The sequence below is a fragment of the Pteronotus mesoamericanus genome, unplaced genomic scaffold, assembly GCF_021234165.1.
Source record: "Pteronotus mesoamericanus isolate MK-2021 breed Mesoamerican mustached bat unplaced genomic scaffold, CSHL_Meso_final contig_42, whole genome shotgun sequence".
NCBI lineage: Eukaryota > Metazoa > Chordata > Mammalia > Chiroptera > Mormoopidae > Pteronotus > Pteronotus mesoamericanus.
Genome location: NW_026555157.1, coordinates 12,700,635 through 12,721,293, shown reverse-complemented (window position 1 = coordinate 12,721,293; position 20,659 = coordinate 12,700,635). Strand labels below are relative to the sequence as shown.

General features: G+C 41.2%; 1 protein-coding gene across 2 annotated transcripts in view; it reads right to left on the bottom strand.

The window, feature by feature from the left end:
• ST3GAL6 (ST3 beta-galactoside alpha-2,3-sialyltransferase 6) overlaps window positions 1-19,199 on the bottom strand; it is an 82,364-nt gene extending 63,165 nt beyond the window's left edge. The window contains exon 1 of one of the 2 annotated variants that reach the window (XM_054577351.1): window positions 19,032-19,199. The gene's annotated coding sequence lies outside the window, so the exon portion shown is untranslated. Of the gene's footprint in view, window positions 1-18,543; window positions 18,888-19,031 lie in introns of those variants that run through there. The other variant, XM_054577350.1, reaches the window with a different exon arrangement.
• Window positions 19,200-20,659: the final 1,460 nt, after the last annotated feature.

Below are 20,659 nucleotides of genomic sequence, written 5' to 3'. Positions count from 1 at the left end.
AAATGGTTATAAGCAGGATTTTAGGAGTCCACACATTCAAGTCTCCAAAAAAATGTTCTCTTAGCATCTTGCAGTACCATCCAGACCATACTTCTGAGCAATAACTAATTTAGCACAATTCTGAGGAAGAGATAGGTGTTTCACTTCAATTTTTTAAAAAAATTATTCTCTCGATGCAAGCTTGGCAGATAAATAATCATGTTCTGATGAATGAATATATGCATTCAAAATGCAATTATTTATGTCAGTATACTACATTTAACAGAAGTAGGATGAGAGAAAATATGGCTACAAAGTAATATTTCCCAGTGATTTGTGTTACAAAATCTCCACAGGTGGGGAGGGGGAAAGTCTCCCAAGGCTGTAACTTTCAGGGTGCTTATCAATGTAGATCTCTGCATTATTTTTCTAACCCTGGAATTTCACCTCCCTACCACACATCTGAGTCAGAAAAATTCCTTCAGTGCTTAGAAAGCCCCCGTTGCTTGCTCATATTTTTGCTCTGCCTCTCTACTTAACTAATACTTTGGCTTGCAATCAGTTCAAAATCCCATCTGATATCCTTCCTGGATAAATATGCTAATATCTGAACTCAAAGACCTTTCTCAAATTTTAAAGCATGCTTAGGTTTCTCTCCCAGAGTAAATAAACTCACAACTAAAGGGAAAGCAGTTTCCTGCCTTTTCTTCAACTTTGAAAGTCCCGGCTTCTAATGGGTTTACTAAGTAACGATTCCATCTGACTAACAAAAGCTTTTTTTTCAAACTACTTATTACATCAATTTATTCTATTGAGCCTACCTTATTCTGATCCCTAGGAAGTATCATCTCCTGTTTGTTAATTCCTCTTTTGCTATTTTTAAAAGAAAAAAGGTGATACCCTGGCTGGTGTGGCTCAGTGGATTGAGTATCGGCCTGCAAACCAAAGGGTCACCGGTTCAATTCTCAGTCAAGGCAAATGCCTGGGTTGCAGGCCAGGTCCCCAGTTGAGGGCATATGAGAGGCAACCACACACTGATGTTTCTCTTCCTCTCTCTCTTCCCCTCACTCTAAAGCTAAATAAATAAAATCCTTTTAAAAAAAAAAGGAAAAAATTGATTAATTTGAGGATCAATAATCTGATAAAGAAATCAAACCTTAAGATTAAAGTATTGGAAATGTTCCTGCTTTCCTCAGGATCACCAAATGATCCTCTAAAACCTTTAAAACTACAAATATGATGCAAATCTTCATTTGAGTTACCTTATAATTTATTACTGCAAATAAACCAATACATGTGAAATGTACTTTTTATAAAATTATATAATCCTAGACTTATTTCTTTTAGTCAAAGTACATTGAGTCAAATTCATTTCCTGAAAATATTAACTTCAATAAAAGTTTCCACCTTCTGGGGTAACTTTGTTCACTTAGTCAATTAATAATTTCCCAATGTCTACTCTATGTCAAAGATTGTTGTAGATGCTGATGATATATAGTGAATAAGAAAAAGTTCACAGTCCAGGAGAGAGTAGTTCACAAGTATGTTTTGCCAGGTATAATGTGCACTTTTTGCCCAAATTTTTGAGGGAAAAATAAGGATGCACATTATACACGGTAGTGCTAATTCCATATCTACATGTTTTTAATTCTTTTATTTATTCTTATGTGTTAAAAGTGTAACTCTAGAAAGCAATAGCGATATCTGTATGCAAAGTAATACCCCAGGATACAAGTTTGGGCCAAAAACGTGGGTGCACACTATGGACAGCAAAATATATAACCTTTTTTATGGGTATAGTAATGTTTGCTGTGTTATTCTATTTTTGAAATTTTTATAATTTAAAAATAATTATAAAAATCATTTTGACAGATGAAATGTTAGACTAAAATAACAGAATATAAAAATTTACAATATGATTGCACTAATATAATATGTATGACTTTAACCAGGATTTTTTAAAAACTACTTTTTGTTGAGCAAATACTACATGTCAGGGGCTATGATAAGAGGTTTAATGAGAGGATAAATAACCTGTTCGAAGTCAGAGAGCAAGCTGTGAGTGGAATTTTACTTTGAATTCATGTGTCTCTAACTCCAGAGCCTATGCTCTTAACCTCCGTGGATAACTTTTAAAGGGCAATTGTGGTTTTGGTCAGAACTGAACCAAGGTGGGAAAGAACAGGACACTTCTCTGAAGAAGTTGAAAAAATTCTTAGAAAACACCTCTGCAAAAGAGTTCACCAGATGAAATTAGGGTGGAAATTTAAAAATAAAACATTCCGGGCCAAAGAAACAGCATGCACGAAGACTCAGAGGTGAAAATGAAAATAATCCACTGAAAGAATTGAGGCTGCTGATAGGAGTGATGAAAATACGGATAGCTAATTTCTGTTGCATAGCTACTACACGCATGGACCCATATAGCCCTCACAACAGTGCAGAGACAGGCACTGTTATTCTCGTTCTACAGATAAGGAAACTGACGCTAAGAGGAGTGGACTTATCTAAGACCTCAGAGCTAGAAGATGTCAAGCCAGGTTTTGGCCTAAGCATTCTGCGGTCAGGGTCTTTATTATTAACCTGTGATCTACTAGAGTTTCCTAAGAACCAGATCAACTTGGAGGTTTCCTCATGTTCAAGACTCATACGGTCAACTTTCATTTTTCACAGAATAACATCATAAAATAGATGTATTAGAATAGCTTCAGTTTCATTCCCAGTCGTGACAAATGTATGGCTCCTAGTTGGAACTTCTTTCCTTAGGAAATATTACGTGGAATTTTTTTTATCACAAAAATGTTCACAGAAGCATAAATGTCAATATAACAAATGTCCATGAACCCCAGAACCAAAACAACCATATCTTTTCAGGGATTTTTTTCGAATGTTGATTTAAGTTCCCCTCCCTACTCTAGTTACTCTTCTCCGAGAGGCAACAGCTATCATGAATTTGATAGAGAGCCGGTCCACTTTTTATTCATACACAGGTTCAAGCACACACATTCATAAACATAACGTGGTATACCAGATCATTTCCTGTGATGCTTAACATTTGCGTAACAAATACATAATATTCTGAATGTGTTTTTCACTCTACACTTTTGGTTATCCATCCATATTGATGAATAAAGGTATAATTCCCACTTCTTGAGTTCTGTATTCTATTAACTAAATATATCTTCATTAACCAGTCCTTACTAGTAGACATTTAAGTTGTTTTCAGAGAATTCCTTATCTGAATGTCATTTTGGGGTCAAATTTCTTTTTTTCCAATCTACAAAAGCCAGTTTACAAAGTCAGTGAATCTTACAAATTGCTAAAAATAGTCTCAAAGAGAAATTTCATTTTAAATAGAAGAGTTTTTTTTCCCTAAAACATAAGCCTTTAATAATTCAAGTTATATAAAATTACCTAGATATTTGAAATACCATGAATTTCTGAAAAGGGAAAATAAATAGTATTTTAAGCGAGACAATACATTTCTAGTTAAGGTAAATCTATAATAATCCTGTTGAAATAAAACATATCAAAGAGAAAGTAGATGTAGGAAATAGTTTTCTTATAACCACTTTCTCTTCTGGATAATCACACTGACTGGGCAAAAGAAAAATCAGAATGTCGGAGCAAGTACTTAAACCAGAAACTCCTCTGAATGCTTTGTTTTGTGCTCTGGCCAGAAAATAATCCAAGGCACAACCCCACAGAAAGATAACCAAGTTTTTTTTAGAATCAAGGGATTGGGAAATGCCTACGATATGCCAGTCAATATTTAATAAAGCAGACAATCAAAGCAATATAATGCTGGTCTTTGATCTTTACATGGTTATACCTATAAACCATGTGATTATAAATGTTGTTTTCATTAATGAAAATTTTTAACTCAAGGTTAGCATAACAAGGTTTATTACTAAGTGTAAACTAAAGTCGTCTACAAATATGTAAGGACCCATTTATAGAATTCCTATACCTTTAACATTATTTTCTATTAAAAAAAAAGGAAAAAAAAAGACTCTGAGTTCTGACTAGTGTGGCTTAGTTGGTTGGGTATTGTCCCTCAAGGCATAACGTCACCAGTTTGATTTCCCATCAGGGCATATGCGTGGGTTGCAGGTTCGGTCCCTAGTTGGGGGACGTATGAGAGGCAACTGATGGATGTTTCTCTCTCACATCGATGTTTCCCTCCCTTTCCTTCTCCCTTTCCCTTTTCTCCAGAAAGTAATAAATAAAATAAAACAAGAATGTGAGAAAATTTCAAAAAGCAGATCTTTAAAATATAACTGTTTGCAAATGGCTACATTCTTTTTTTTAACCTAAATATTTATTTCTGAAATTTTGTTAAAGTTTTACTGTTTCAGTCTCTCCGAAATAGAGGAAATTTTTTGAAGTCTCAGAAAAGGCCCACTACCCATGTAGCTTACTTTCTAAATGAACAGTTTTCCCATTAGAGGGTTTTGGACAAGGAGTGACATAATGTTTTTGTTGTTGTCATTGTTGTTTATTTTGTTTTGTTTTTAATTTTTTTATTGTTGTTCAAGTACAGTTTTCTCCATTTTCCCACTAGTGGCTGCATTCTTCACACAATTAATTAACCTAGCCCAGACAATGCCAAAGGAAGTTCAAACAGGGCATTTCTCTTTGGAGGGAGGGAAAAGTCTTCTTCTAGTAGATTTCCAAGGAAGTATACAACATCCTGAAGAAGGTAAATTTCATAGATAGATAGATAGATAGATAGATAGATAGATAGATAGATATATCTATAGATATCTGGGTTTCCAATGAAAGAAGTAACTCCTGCATACTAGGAGTCAAAACGAAGTCATTCTGTTTGGCCCCGTTTTCAAAAACAACTAGCCAAATGTTTTAACACATTCCATAGACAAGCCAAAGAGACATCACTTCTAGATCCCTGGCCTCTAGCCCATGATATCCTTCTGGGCTTAAGGAAACCCTCCCAGTCTTCAGGAGGCAGCTGTGAACACTACTGAAATTTATCCTACCAGTAATTCAGTGAAATTACTGTCCAAGAAACGGAGCAACACCATCATCCATTTGTCCATCTGTCCACCCATCCAGCAAAGATATTTATAACCCATTTTTCACATGGTACAAGATCTCAGGGTGCAAGGATTGTCTGAGCTTAGAGAACACAGGTGTATGACAGGCAAATGCATATAGCCACACATTTAATCACAGGCAATTCAACATACCAAGCATAATCTTTTACTCCAATCTAATCTCTTAACTACAGCTTCAAAGCTCACTGTTTTATTATTTTTCAGTTACATAAGTATATTTTACAGGATACACGATTAACATAAAACATGCAACTTTTTTGCATTTTCCCCTCAAAAGACAAAATCAATATCAAAGTTTATTTCCAATATCAAAATAAACATCAATAAAGTGTAAAACCGGCAGAAACTAGAAGTTAAAGAGGTTTGACAAGAGAATAAGGAAGCACAAATAGACCCGAAGCAAAACCAAAATTTTTAAACTTCCCACATCTATGATTTTTTAAAAATATTCTGAAGATTTCCCCCCTGTTACTAGCAGTAAGCAAAGGAAGAGGCGATTTAGGAGCGCACACGCACTCTGCAGCTGGGCTAGGCCATGGCCATGCGAGGTTACAGGGCAGAAGCTGTGTTAAGAGCGTTTAGGACACAAGCCACCGGTGAGTCCCTGGATCCCAAAGGAAGGGCACAGAAGAAGAGTGTGGGAAGCAGCCTGAGTCTGTGCAGTAACGCGGGGGGCGGTTGAAACAGCACGGGTCCTTGCGGTTCCCCTAACACCAGAAACTCCGCCTAGAAAAAAAAATGGATCAATTGTCGGGCGCTCTAAAACTAGCCCTTGGCTGCCCTAAGCACTCCACCACCCACCGTGCTCGTGTTCCTTATTACTGAAGCCTGATTGTTAGGCTGCTTTTTGATTCTAGGGCTTTCTTATTTTCTCAGTTGAGAACTGGTCTTTGATACGTTTACATACAGCAAAATGAAAACTTTAATTGGCAACATGCCAAACTATTTAAAAGTAGATATTTCATTTAAAAAATAAAGTTGTATTTTTTTTTTCCCCTATTAAGTGATCATGGACCAGAGGAACCACAGAAAACTGGAGGGAGGGTGTGGTCCCAGTGTGAGTCTGGGAGGGTGGGTGAGGACACCTCGGCGCAGACCCAGACAAGGGGCGACGGTGGGAACCCACTGGAGGCTGATTTCCTTGCTCTGGGGCGCGTCCGAAAAAGAAGCTGGCTGGGTCCAAAAATGCTAATGAAAGGCAGAGTAAACAAATAAAGAAAAAGCCATAGAACGATAATGAAACCTCTGTCTTCCTATAGAGCACACCACAGAACAGGAGCAACCAGGGGCAAGAGAGGGCACTCTGAGCCAGTCCAGCCAGGAGCAGCTTGGACAAGGCAGAGCCAGGGCAGCTCCAGGACCAAGGGCCAGGTGTGCTCTGTGGGGAGCCGAGCAGAGGGGTTAGAGTGCCAGGCCCCCCGTAGACCCTCCATATTCCTTTCCTAGGGCTGCAAAAACAAAGTGCCACAAGTGAGGTGGCTTACAACAACAGAAGTGTATTTTCTCACTACACACTTGTCACACAATGCACTGTCTCTGGAGGCTAAAAATCCAAAAGCAAAGTACTGGCAGGGCCACACTCCGAAACCTGTCAAGGACAACCCTTCCTTGCCTCTTTGTAGCTGCTGGTGGTTCACTGGCACTCCTTGGTGTTCCTTGGCTTGTCCATGCATCACGCCAATCCACCTCCTGTCTTCACATAGTGCTCTCTCTGTGTCTGTCTTCACATGGATGCTCTTAGGTGGACACCAGTTATCCTGGACTTGGGGCGCATCCTACTCCAGCGTGACCTCATCTTAACTCATTACATCTGCAATGACCCTATTTCCAAGTGAGGTCACACTCTGAAGTACTGGGAGTTAGGACTTCAACATGTCTTTTCAGGGGACACAGTTCAACGTATAACACCCCTCCTGGGCTGCCCAGTCCCAGCCCTCAGCCAGAAGACTCCGAGGCTCTGAAACCATTCAGAACACCTGGGTGCTAATTCAAGTTAAGAGACTCAGAGAAAAATCCCCCTGTGGTGGTGAAAGTCCAAGGAATGATTACGTCTAAGGACGGAAGCTGTAACCAGGTGGAACTTGTGGAGCACTTTCAGAGGGCAATCAATGTTCTAATTCTGCTGACTGGAGGCAGTTTACATGGATGTGTTAACTGGGAGGAAATGTGTGAACTATACTTACATGGTTTTGTACTCCCCTATATCTGATATTTCCATAAAAACTTTACTTTAAAAGACATTAGAGAATATGAGCTTCCTAAGAAACTGGGGTTGTAGCAGCCTAGTTAGACCCTCAGAGGAGTATTATCTAGGAGGGGCCGCAACAAAAGAGTTAGCTGCTCAGCCTGGCTGGTGTAGGAAATGCTAAAGTAATTCATTTATAATAAAAATATAAATGCTAAGGGGTCTATATGTTTGAACTGGTAGATTGACAACTTCTGTAGGTAAACCCATGGGTGGTAATTAAAAAATTGTTTGAGCCTGACTAGGTGGCTCAGTTGGCTGGAGCTTTGACCCATTTACCTAAAGATTTCAGGTTCAATCCCCACCTCCCATTGGGGTGCGTATGGGAGGTGATCAATCCATGTTTCTCTCTTGCTTCAAGGCTTCTCTCTAAAATCAATACAGACTGATTGACATTTCTCTATCATGGTTCTCTCCCACATTTCTCTTTCATTCCTCTCAAATCAATAAACATATCATCAGGTGAGGATTTGTTTTTGTTTTTTTGTTATTTGATAGGCACAGACCCATATTCAGGGCATTTTCTCCCTCAGCAGTGCTGGTGTGGTGCTCAGACTCTTCCTCCTTTGCCCTCTGTTTTCCTGGTCTCCTTGCAGACCTCTCCCACACATTCCATTTCAGGCTAATTACAGTTCAAATAAGTTCCAGTGTTTTCAGTTTCACATTGAAATCTTCTCTGGAAATTTTAAGCTCTTGTGGTTAGGGTACTTTGTGTCCTATTGCTTAATTTGTCAGCAAGAGAAATTAACATAAAAAAAAAGTTAAAATATACTGGACACTACTCAGACCTGGTAGAGAACATATTCTTGGAGTAAAAACATATAAGGTTTCTAGAATTAAATATAACTCAGACTTTCAACATCAGCTCTTGCATAAACTCTGAATAATATATTGGTATATTAAAAACTGAGTGATGCCTTAAAAATGATTGAGGGGAGGGGAAGCCAAAATTTAATAGCAATGCAAAGAGAAATCAAATATTGATCAAAATTTTACAGATATGTTGTCAAGAACATAATTATAGAAAATAAAGCTGATTGGAAGCACTTGGCTTTCTATTTTATAAAATGTTTTAGGGAGGCACTGAAAAAGGCCATGAATTTGCAGTGATCCTCTTGACTCTTGATCTCAGGATGTTCCTGCTGAAGGCCATCTCTACTCTCAAACTTTATAGAGAATCCCATGCTTGAGAAGTCTCAAATTGTATTTAATACATCTGCACTTTAAATATTTGGGTTATTAAAAATGAGAGCTCCAACATCAATTATATACTACTGTAACTAATATTTTCATCATTATCTTATGAAAACAGCAAATGGACAAGAGGTACTGTATGCCGCATGTAAATTCAAGTTCAACTTCTGAAGTAACATACAGAATTTGCCCGTTATAAATTGTCTGTAGACCTACATCCTGTAAGGCACATAGCCTTAGAGGGAGATGTAAACACATACGCCGTAGGTGTCTGAGTCCGATCGAGTGGACTCCTACATTTTCTCCTGCATCATCTCCTAAAATGCTTGATTTTGAGTGTTAGGCTCTAAGAGCGCCAAACTTGGAGCAGTTTTTAATCATACTCTGTTTCATGCCTCAGCGCCTTTGATCAAGCTGTTCCTGCTACCTGGAATGCCCTCCCTCCCTCCCTTCTTGCCTCCCAGCCTCCCCCTCTCCCGCCCACCCCAACCCTGTCATAAATTAGAATCATCTCTTGGGATTCTGCTCTTCAAGGAGCACCTCCCTTTCTGTGTCCACCTTGCATTTGATGATAATACAGGGACATCTAAAAAAAAAAAAAAGCATATATAAAGCTGTTTCGAGAATAGAAATAACTAAATCATATTTTTTTAATTATCAAAAAACTCAAACTAAAAGATATTAAGTTTTTTAGTGGACATCTGAGTAATTTTTGCTTCTTAACCCTAGTATGTTCTGAAAAACTCATAGTGCTAGTCAACTAACAGATTTCATCCCCAATTTCACTAACAGCCAACGTGCACGTACACACACACACATACACACTGCATCCCTCCACCGTGTGCCCACAGATCCCTATATGAACTGTTTATAGATCCCTGTGCTGGCACAGGACAGGTGCCCGTGTACGTGTTGCTGCTCATTGAAGAATAACTAAAGAAATACAACAACATGAGTAGATTAATACAGTCCAAAGTACAGTCAGTGTTAAGAAGAAACAGACTTAAAAAAAAATTAGAGCTAGATAAGAAGAAACAGAAAGATATTCTGGAAAAAGTTAACTTTTAATATTTGAGGAAAAATACCATTGTAATACTAGCTATAATAGTAGAGTTGTAATGGCAAGTAGCAGTAACATTGATTAAATGTTTGACACTTGGCAGGAGCTATGCTGAACTATTTATATGTAATTACTTTTTTAAGTGTATATTATTGATTATATTGATTACTGTAATAGTAGTCCCATTTTTTTTTCTCTCATTTGTCCCCCTCCACCCTGCACCCTTCTCCCCCCCAGCATTCCCCGCCTAGTTCATGTCCATGGGTCATACATATAAGTTCTTTGGCTTTTCCTTTTCCTATATATTCTTAACCTCCCCCTGCCTGTTTTGTGTCTATAAATTGTGCTTCTTATTCTCTGTACCTTCCCCCCATTCTCTCCCCTCTCTCCATGTGACCTCCATTTCTGTGATTCTGTTCCTCTCCTAGTTGTTTGCTTAGTTTTGTTTTTGCTTTTTAGGTTCCGTTGTTGATAGCTGCGAGTTTGTTGTCATTTTACTGTTCACAGTTTTTGATCTTCTTCTTTTTCTTAGGTAAGTCCTTTTAACATTTCATATAATAAGGGCTTGGTGCTGATGAACTCCTTTAACTTACCTTATCTGCGAAGCACTTTATCTTCCCTTCTATTCTAAATGATAGCTTTGCTGGATAGAGTAATCTGGGTTGTAGGTCCTTGCCATTCTTGACTTCGAATACTTCTTTCTAGCTCCTTGCCTGCAAGGTTTCTTTTGAGAAATCAGCTGATAGTCTTATGGGAATGCCTTTGTAGGTAACTGTCTCCTTTTTTCTTGCCACTTTTAAGGTTCTCTCCTTATCTTTAATCTTGGGAAATTTAGTTAGATGTGTCTTGGTGTGTCCCTCCTTACATCCAACTTCTTTGGGACTCTCTGAGCTTCCTGGAAGTCTATTTCCTTTGCCAGATGGAGGAAGTTTTCCTTCAATATTTTTTCAAGTAAGTTCTCAATTTCTTGCTTTACCTCTTCTCCTTCTGGCACCCCTATGATTTGGATAGTGGGACATTAAAAGTTGTCCCAGAGGCTCTTCATCCTCTCTTCATTTTTTGAATTCCTGTTTCTTCATTCTGTTCCAGCTGAATGTTTATTTCTTCCTTCTGTTCCAAATTGTTGATTTGAGTCCTGGTTTCTTCCCTTCACTTTGGTTCCCTGTACATTTTTCTTTATTTCACTTTGTATAACCTTCACTTCTTCTTTTATTTTGCATCCACACTCAATCATTTCTGTGAGCATCTTGATTATCAGTGTTTTGAACTCTGCATCTGATAGATTGGCTATCTCCTCATGGCTTCGTTCTTTTTCTGGAGTTCTGATCTGTTCTTTCATTTGGGCTATATTTTCTTTGTCTCCGTGTACCTGTTACATTGGAAGGGGTGGAGCCTTAGGTATTCGCCAGGGTAGGGCAGCCCACCTCACTGTGTTGTGGCGCTGTATGTGGGGGAGGGGTCAGAGAGGGAACAATGCCACGTGCTCAGCTCTTGCCCCACTTTCACTCACTTCACCTACTACCCACAGGTAAATTGGGTCCTTCTGGTGCTGATTCCCAGGTGGGTGGATTTGTGTATGTTATAGGACCCCGTGGGTCCCTTCAACAGACTCTTCTGTTAGACTGGATATTTCTGCCTATCCTGCAACCCCCACAGGTTTTTTACAGCCAGAGGTTTTGAGGCTTTATTTCTCTGCACTGGAACCCTGGGTTGCACTGTTTATGTCTCTTCCTAGATGTTCCTCCCAGTTTATCCACACCTGAATGTGGGACTGCCCAGACCGCCAGCCACCACCTTGCCACACATCCTCTCCATCCTAGTTGCCCATCTCTGTCCCTCCTACCTGTCTGGATAAATGTTTTTTCTTTAACTCCTTGGTTGTCAGATATCCATACAGTTCAATTTTATGGTGGTTCTGGTTATTTTTCGCTTTTAAATTGATTGTTGTCCTTTTGGTTGGGCGAGGAAACAAAGTGTACCCACCTACACCTCCATCTTGGCCGCAAGTCCCTGTAATTACTTTTTAATTGCCATAATAACTGTGATGTGGACATTATTGCAAATTTGTAGATAAGAAAAGCAACGCCCTGAAGTTTGGCAACTTGTTCAGGCTCATGCCGTTAAAAACAATGAAACTGGAAAATATAATCTGGCTTGGATGGGGGGGTGTGGAATGGAAGGAGAAAGGAACTAAGTGTCAAAAGAATATCCCAAGCTAAAAGGCTTGCGGTGACTACAGGTTCAAATGGAATAGCAAACAGAAAGTCAGCGATATAAAATGGCAGGAAACATCAAAGACCAGTGGGAAAGGTTCTTTGGGTTTTCAGCAGAAAAAAAAAATTCCCTAATGAAATCCATACTTGAAGGAATTATTATAAAAGGAACATAGGAATATTGGTGTTCATAGGTGAAGAGTTTAGGAAGAACCCTTTTATAAGAATATGATTATATTATTTTATGGTTAAAGAAGAAGAGCCCTGTCCTTCAAATCTGTAAGAACAGTTTTTTGGGTTTTGTTGCTGCTGCTGTTGTTTTTATTTTGTTATAGATGGGCCAGATTTGTCCTCCAAAACATTCAGTGCCTGGAAAACATAGGTGTTTCATTACCAGAGAGTATACATATCTCCTAACATCCTGCTTATGAAAAATACAATTATTTCTATTTGTAGTATAGCTGGGATTCAACAAGAGTGATTTGCTAACTTACTTTGAAATTTCCTAAAATATTCTATTGGAAATATTTAGGCCAGAATCACAGAATGTGTTGCTTTAAAAAAAAAATTTTATAGGAATTTGAGTCAAACTGACAACATATGCCAGGGAACAGGCTCTCAAATGCTCTGGCAGGTGATGCTTTTTTTAAAATAATAAAATGTCATAGTCAAATAAAATGTAAAATAAAAATAATATAATAAATTAAATTAAATGCTTTTGTTCAAATCTGTGCACCCCTTTAGTAAGAGTCCTTCATACATTAAGGGATGGAGGAGGCCAAGATAAGGGAATATGTCCATTTTCTATGTTTAGCATAGAAACAAAGAATAAAAAGAGATTAGATACTTCTTTTTAAATTCCATGACTCCTTTTTTATGGTTAATATGAAGCTTATATAAAATAGAGGTGATACAATATAATGTATAATATAGTAATTTCCAAATATCCACAGTATTTTGACAGAGTTGTGGGCACATGAAACAGTTTATTCTCATATTATCATTTATTAATTATTGTATTATTTCCTATATGAACACTTGTAAGCTACTTTTCTAAAAAAATTTTTTTTAATTTTATTTCTTTTTAGAGAGAGGAGAGGGATAGAGAAAGAGAAAGAGAGAAACATCGATCAGTTGCCTCTCGCACAGCCCCAACCAGGGACCTGGCCCACAACTCTGGCGTGTGCCTGACCAGGAATCAAACCAGCAATCCTTGGTTTCGCAGGGCGATGCTCACTAGCCAGGACTGTAAACCTTCTTTTGCCCCACCTTAAATATTAGTGATATTAAGTATGTAAGTTAAAAATGAGTGGGGCGCCTGGCTGAAGAGTCTCAGGAACAATTTTCTCTCCAAAGAGTACACCAAGCTTCCCCAGAGAATAATCTACTGATGACAATGAAATATCCTGGAATCAAAGGGTAATGGATAAAATGCTGGGCCTTCTCTTCATTTCTGATAAACCAACGCTACCAGGATTTATTAACTTGGACATAAACTTTGATGATTTAAGAGCTATTCTAAGACTGCCAAGATCGTCTACAGAGACCAATAGAAATGAAATTTCACAGGCATAGCATATTCTCATGAGAAATATTATAAGTCCTGCACATAACCACAGAAACTGTACCGTAAAAAGAGCATGAACCTCCCATAATAGACAGACTGCAGAGAGGGCAGCCCGGGAAAGAGGGAGTGGGAGTTCAGAAAAAGGCAAGACTGGTGGCTTATTCAGATTATCACTTCTTGCAGCAATCGTTGTCTTACAAAAGATAATTGTGATATATTTGACTAAATAATTAACTTCATTTTAAATATCTAGTTTCAGATGTCACCAGCCAACCCAGAATCTTCTTAGAGACAACCAGATATTCAGTCTGGAGAGAGGGTGAGATATCAGCACTAGTGATGAAGAGTTTTATGCATGAAGGCAAAACTGACTATGTGGATTTCAAAGGATAAAAGGAACATTGTGCAGGGTCCTCTAAGGCCTGTCTGCTTCTGTGTGTGGATATGTCTGTGCCCAGGCCCAAAGCAAGGAAGGGGCAATCAGTGATGGCCAATTAAGGGGGAAGAAGAAAAACCAACTGACAGAAAATGTGTGGGGGGCAGGGAGGGAGGGAAGGAAGGAGGAAAGGAGGGAGAGAGAAATAGGAAAACCCATGCCCACTCTGTAAAGATTAAGTCTCTAATTAAAAATCCCCAGTGTCATCCCATTCTAATTAAAACACAATTCAAACTCCTTTCTAAGACTTGAAGGCTTCACATAAGCTCTCTCCCTCCTACCTCACTCAATTCATCTCCTCCTTCTTCCCCTTTTGCACTCTTCTCCATCCACTCTTCTTCATCGAGTTCTTCAAACACCCCAAATTCATTCATGCCTCTGGCACTTGGCAGTTGCTATTCCCTCTGCTAGAATGTTCTTCCTTGTGCTCTTCACTTGACTGGCTCCTTTCTCACCAATCACCTCTCAGACAAGTATCACCTCCTCAGAGAAGCTTTCTGGTTGCTCTAAAGTAGCTTCCCCCATCCCCTCTCTAGCAAACCCCAGGTTGTGTTGTCTTTATAACACTCATTCTATCTGAAAGATGTTTTTCATTTATTTGCATCTTGTTTAGTGACTCCATTTTCCACAAAAACAGAAGCTCCGTAAGAACAGAGGCTTTGTATTGTTTAACAATGCACACCCTATCCCACCACCAGCACAAAGAACATCTCCTATTACTATTACCTGGGAGATATTCAGTAAATATTGGTTGAATCTCAAGTCCCACCTTATGGATGACCATGCAGAAAGTCACCTGTGATCCACTGAAAAACCACTCTCTACTCCCTTGCCACCCCCATTTCCCAGCACAGTGACTGTGACCCACAGCCATACCAGCTCTGCACCTGTTTCTACAACCTGTGGAAAGCAAGTGTGACCCTCCTTCCCTTGGAAGAATCTCTAGCTTCCCTGCCACCTCTCTGTCTGGAGTCCTTATTCTCCTCATCTTCTACAGATCTTTCCTTCATAGAAAGTCATTGTTTAAAGAACCCTTCAAAGACCATCACTACACGCTACTGAATAAAATGATGCCGATTGCACACTGAGTCTGAGATGTAAGGGGGAGGAGAGAACAGAGAAGAGAACATTTTCACTCAGCTTTCCAGTGTTTATGACAAAAAGATCCCCTACAGGTTGGCTGCTCTCCTTCCCTTCTTTCCCAATGGTCCAGGGGCCCAGTGGTCCAGGAAGGGAAAGCCCCTGGCCAGATACAGAAGGCTGTGGCTGTAAACAGTAAACTGGCCACTCCCCTCTGAATAGCCAAAAGCTCTCCAATAAAAAAAAACCATGAACATGGGGGAAGAAACTCAGATCCTACTTCTCCCTACTCTTTTCTACCCTCACGACGTCACTCCCCGAATCTCATCCCTTTTTATCCCACCCGCATGGCAGCCAGGGCTCAGACCAAGTCTGAGACACGACTGATTCCCACGATTAAGAACTGTGCTTCTGACACCCTCATATGGAACCACAAAGAGCTTCCTACTGCAGCCCTCCAATGTCTAATGCATTCATTCTACTCTACACATCAAGCTTGCTCCAAATCAAGCACCTTTTTATTTTTAGCCTATAAGGTTTCACTTGGAAATTGTGATGTGTACTGTTATCCTCTGTAGTTGGGATAAACAGGAGAGGTTAATTTTAATTGTGAGAGTGAGGACGTAGCCCTGGGAAGACTTCTTCTAGACAAGAAGAGTAAGTAGGAACTTCAGTGGAATTATATTCAGAATGAAAAAACTTTTGGGAACATAAGCCATTGGAGATGACATAACGTCCTGAGTTTGTCAAGGCACGGCACGCTTCAGTGACGTGTCAAAAATATGGAGAAGACAGAAAACATCTAATGGGTGAAAGTCTGAAGCTATCTGAAGGAAATGCAAAGTATGCAGACTGCCTGTTCAACAAGCCCAGCCAAACATGTAATCAGGAAGGTATACTCAGATCAGGGGATATAGAAGTTGAGTGTGCAAGACAAAGGAGAAAGATATGCACAGAGGACGAAAGAATTTTTGAGCAATGTATACCATGGGGGCTTCCTGGAATTGTATAGGACAGAGATGAAGCAGACCTTGGTGTGATCCATCCTGAGTCACTTAATCTAGAGCAGTCTCTATTGTTTTTGTTTTGTTTTGTTTTGTTTTGTTTTACTATAAAATGGGACTAAACATTCCTGTCTCATAGTTTTGTCAGGAAGATTTAATAAAACAGCATATGTGAACACACTGGGGATCACAGTGGGTGCCACATGACTTTCGTGCTTTCTTCACCTCCCTAATGAGCATAGCCTAGAACGCATGTTAAACATAGCTCTGATATCCAACCTTGGGTGGAATCCATTTCCATGGAAGTTAAAGGGTAATCTGTATGGTTAGCAAATGATGCTAATCAGTGAAATATGGAAAATAGCATTATTTCATTTTTCTCCCATAATGTGCCACACGATGTGGAACACACAAATATCTCCAACAGAAGAAAACAGCTGCCACTAAGTTCTGGAATGAGAAAACTTGAGAATTCCAGTTTTCACGTAAGACAAGATGGATGTTTTTTAATGGTATGTCTCTTGATGGCATTATTCTGTCAATAGTATCTGTTCCCTTCTGAGCCTCAAAGATTTTTTATTGATTTGGGGTATGTCAATGTAAGAAATGCCCAAACCTGTAAGAATATTTGAGTTTATTTGAGCCAAACTGATGACAATTGCCGGGAAAGCAAAATCTCAACAGACTGAGGAAATGCTCCAGAAAATGGTACCTTGTTTTATAGATTACAATCAAAAGAGGTGTAAGGGGGTCATGAAATCTGCTGGTGATAGATTGGGGGAAAGTAAGTCGGGGAAATCTCTGGGATTGGATAAAAGGTAAAATGAATAGACACATACTTCCATACGTAGGAATAGGATAATTAACAGTCACCAATTAATATGACAGTAATAACAACGAGAGGATTCTTGGTCTCTGGTCTGGTGCTTGGTTGTTCTTTCAAAGTTATGTTAATCAGTCTCAGTTAAGGTGAAGACTGACCTCTGGCAGGGAAAAACACGCCCTCGGACACGATGACCTGCCCTGAACTACTTTCAGTTAGACCATTTTAATTTCAGACTGTCCTATGTGGTTACTTGTGTCTCCGAGTTTGTAAGGCTGCCATGCAGGCCCCTTTTCATTCAAAGGTATAAGAACAAACGGACTATTTCAAAAAAAAAAAAAAAAGGCTACCGAAATAGAGTCAAAATAGTAGTCTTAATAGTAGTTTCCTTACCATTGTAAGGAAACGTGGGACAATCTGGGACTCTGACATTCAGCAACTATGGTAAAAATATCTCTCCGTGAAACCCCACCAGATATATGAAGACCTCCTCTCTGGTTCCCCTTGAATGACCAAGGACAGTTTATGAAGCCAGAACCGGGTAATACAAAGAGTTTCTAGAAAACTTCTCTACTTATAAACCAAAAATGGTTTCCTTATTCAGAGACAACAAACAATATAACAATCTAAAAGTGTCTCTTTTGCGGAACTGAGTATGAAAAGAAGTCTTCGGCGACAGGAAAAGGCATTCTCACAAACCAATTTACAAATGTCGCATCAGCAATCTTAGCAACCTGACCCGATCGTCCCAAATATTTAACACGTCCAACATAAATAAAAAGATAGTTTCCTGGTCTGCAGCCGGGAGAGGAAATGTGAACACCAGTTAAGTCAAATACCCGGGCCTGCAACATTGAGGGACCATGGAGACCAGTGTGGACAGGAGGTCTTAGGGCCACAGATGGCGAAAAGCTTCTGGCCGATCTCCACTTTCCTGAACTGTAACTAATCACGTAATCATAACACTCAGGGATGTACCTCTTAAAGCACGTGTGACTTCGAGTTTAGAACCTGCGGCTTTGTGTGGTTTCTGATACCGTGGTATTCACGATATTCTTCTCATCCCCACTCCCACATAGTTTTTAAAATATTGCCTTTGAAGAGCAAACAAACGCCAAGCGCCCGCCCACAACCTCTCTCCTGGCCCTTTCTACTGAAGATCACGAAAGACGACCTTTGGGTTTGTTTGTAGTTTCTGGAAATCACTTTTTACATTTTTTCTTTAAGGCGAAAATAACAGCACACAAGGAACGGGGCTGAGACGTCAGCCTCAAAATGACAAGTTTTTCTTTCTCCCTTATCTTCAAAACTAACTCCCGAAACGCTACAATTTTCTCACTGCCTCGGGGCTCGCTTTGTTAGGTCTAGTTCTCCTGTGGCGGGAACAAGGATTTCTCGTAAATTTTTGTCTAAGGTCAAAGACAAGAAACTTGCTCTCACCCCTTCTCGTGTACAGATCCTTGTATAAGAAAACCGTAGTGAGCGAGGAACCCATTACTGCTCGAGCGCCCAAGCTCCCCTGCGATCAGAGAACAGGGTCCCGCAGCAGGGTCCTCTCGGCTCCCCGCGCCCTCGGGCTCCTCGTCTCTCCCGCCCTTCCTGGGCTGGCTGGGCTTCCGAGCGCCCCGCCGGTGCCTCCCAGCCCCGAAACCCAGGCTAGGGGCGACGGACACACGCCACGAGCCAGGGCTGGGAGGGTGCGCGCAAGGACAGTCAGACCAGCTCCAGAGGCTGCAAAGCCCGAGAATCTCGGCACCACAGACCCAGGCCGCCGCGATCCTTGCCGGGAGCTCGGTCTCCCAGCACCCCTAACCACCCTCACTCTGTAGTGCAAAACCGCCGCGAACCAGCCAGGGAGAATTACCCGCTGAGGCCCAGGCGCGAAGACCGCAGGAGCCTGCCGGGTTTCGCGGCTGGAGCCCCCTGAGCTCCGCCTGCCGCCGACGTTCTCTCCAAGCCGGCTGCTGCCTCTGCCGCGGCTCCTGCAGCATCGGGCCGCCGAAGCCCGCGGCCGGCAGAAACCGGAGGAAGGTGGCGTGGGTCAGGGGCGGCGCGGGCACGATTCGATCCCCCAGACCTGGCCGGGGAACAAGGGAGGGCGCAGTGCCTCCCGCAGTCCCGGGCGCCGCCAGCTCGCGCGCAGCCCGCCGCGCCCTGGTCCAGTCCCCGGCGACTGCGCGGAGCGCCTCCGGAGCCGCGGGGAAGCTCCTCCTGCTCGGTGGCTGGCGCCATGTGGGCGGTGGCCACGGCCGCCCCTAAATTCGCAGAGGAAGGTGCAATGCGGAGAGGGAGGTTCTGGGGCTCCAGGTCCCCCGAGCAGCTGCGAGGCAGGAGCGTAGCGGATCCCCCTACCTTTTGGGCTCGACAGACACCAGCTGCGCGCCCTCGCAGGACGTCCTGGACAGGAAAACCACCACGAAGAGAAGGCTGGGTAAAGCGGCGGGTGGCTTCAGGATAGGGTATGAGGATCGATTTCCACAGCCGAGAAAATACTCCCATACTGTCCTTGTGTGTTTGGAAAACTGCCTGGACAAAGGTGAGGGACTGCTCGGGTACTTCCCTTCCTCGCCAACTGACAAGTGGCAGAAGTAAACGCAGTTGCGTGGTGCACCGTCTGTAACACAGGGCGGAGCGTTCGGTTTGGTTCCTAGCAAGAAGGGAAAGGTGTTCAGAGAGCTCTGAAATTACTGGCCTCTGTCCTTTAAGGGCAAACCTGTGCATGCTTATTCTTTTGGAGATGTTATTTTTAAGAAGAATGTGGGACTCGCATTTTAACAAGTAGCTCTCCCTTGAGAAAAGCATATAATGTCCTTATACTTGGATGGCTCTGAATACTTTTTAAATTTCAGTGTCTGTGAAATAATACATTGTCTAACAACATTCAATGATTAACTCCAGTCTTTGGACTGTGCATCATAATCACATGCCATCAAATGACCCTAGAGAGAAGAGCCACAGACTTGGGTGTAATCCAAAGCAGACACTGTGTCATGCACTGAAACAAAGTCCTTCTGTGATGGACCTTACGGTATTTGTCTTAGTTTTAACAACAGTCCTAGGAGGCAGCACTTGTTTTTGTCCCTGTTTTACTAATCGAAAACAAACACCCTGGGAGGGTTCAGAAAATTCCTTTTCTCAAAATTGACTTTGCAGTAACACGCACAGATTTTGTCACTTTAAAGATTGTATTTATTTATTTTTAGAGAGAGGGGAAGGGAGGGAAAGGGAGAGAAACATCAGTGTGTAGTTGCCTCTGGCGCACCCCCTACTGGGGGCCTGGTCCACAACCCAGGCATGTTTCCAACGGGGATTCGAACTTGCGACCCTATGGTCCACAGGCCAGCTGAGCCATGCCAGCCACGGCCAGGTTTTGTCATTTTAAAGGCGGCTCTTGAGACATCAGGGTACTGAAAAGTGTTTAAAGACTTTGTCCATCTGGGCCAATTTTTCTTAAGGTTACTTTGCTCTTTTAGTTTCTACTGAGTTCCTTATTGTCCTTCTCTTGTTGATCATCTTCATGATTAAACCAGTGTTATACCTCATCCCTCTAGACTTCCTAGGACTTTAGGATCTGCAAAGTCATGTGCAGACAGAAGATGAAGATGTCTTCCGTCTCTCCTTACTTGACATTTGTGCTTCTTTAGGGTCAGTAGTGGCCAAGAAGGGGCTGTTCCCCAACAGCCACCCAGCTGAGTTCAAAATCCACCGCCTCCACTGTTCTGCTGTGCAACCTTGGGCACGTTTCCTAACCCCAGTGTACTTCCTTTTTGTCTCGTAAAGTGAGATAATACAACTTATGTTCAGGGTTGTTAGGGTTAAGAATAGAGGATGAAATATAGAATTCTTGGCCAGGGCTTGTCACAAAAACAATCAATTCAGAAGGCAAGAGTATTAACAACCAGTCATTGTCCACCATGAGCCAGGTACCCTGTGTGCATCATACCATCCTACAAGCCAGGAAAATCTCATCTTAGAATAAA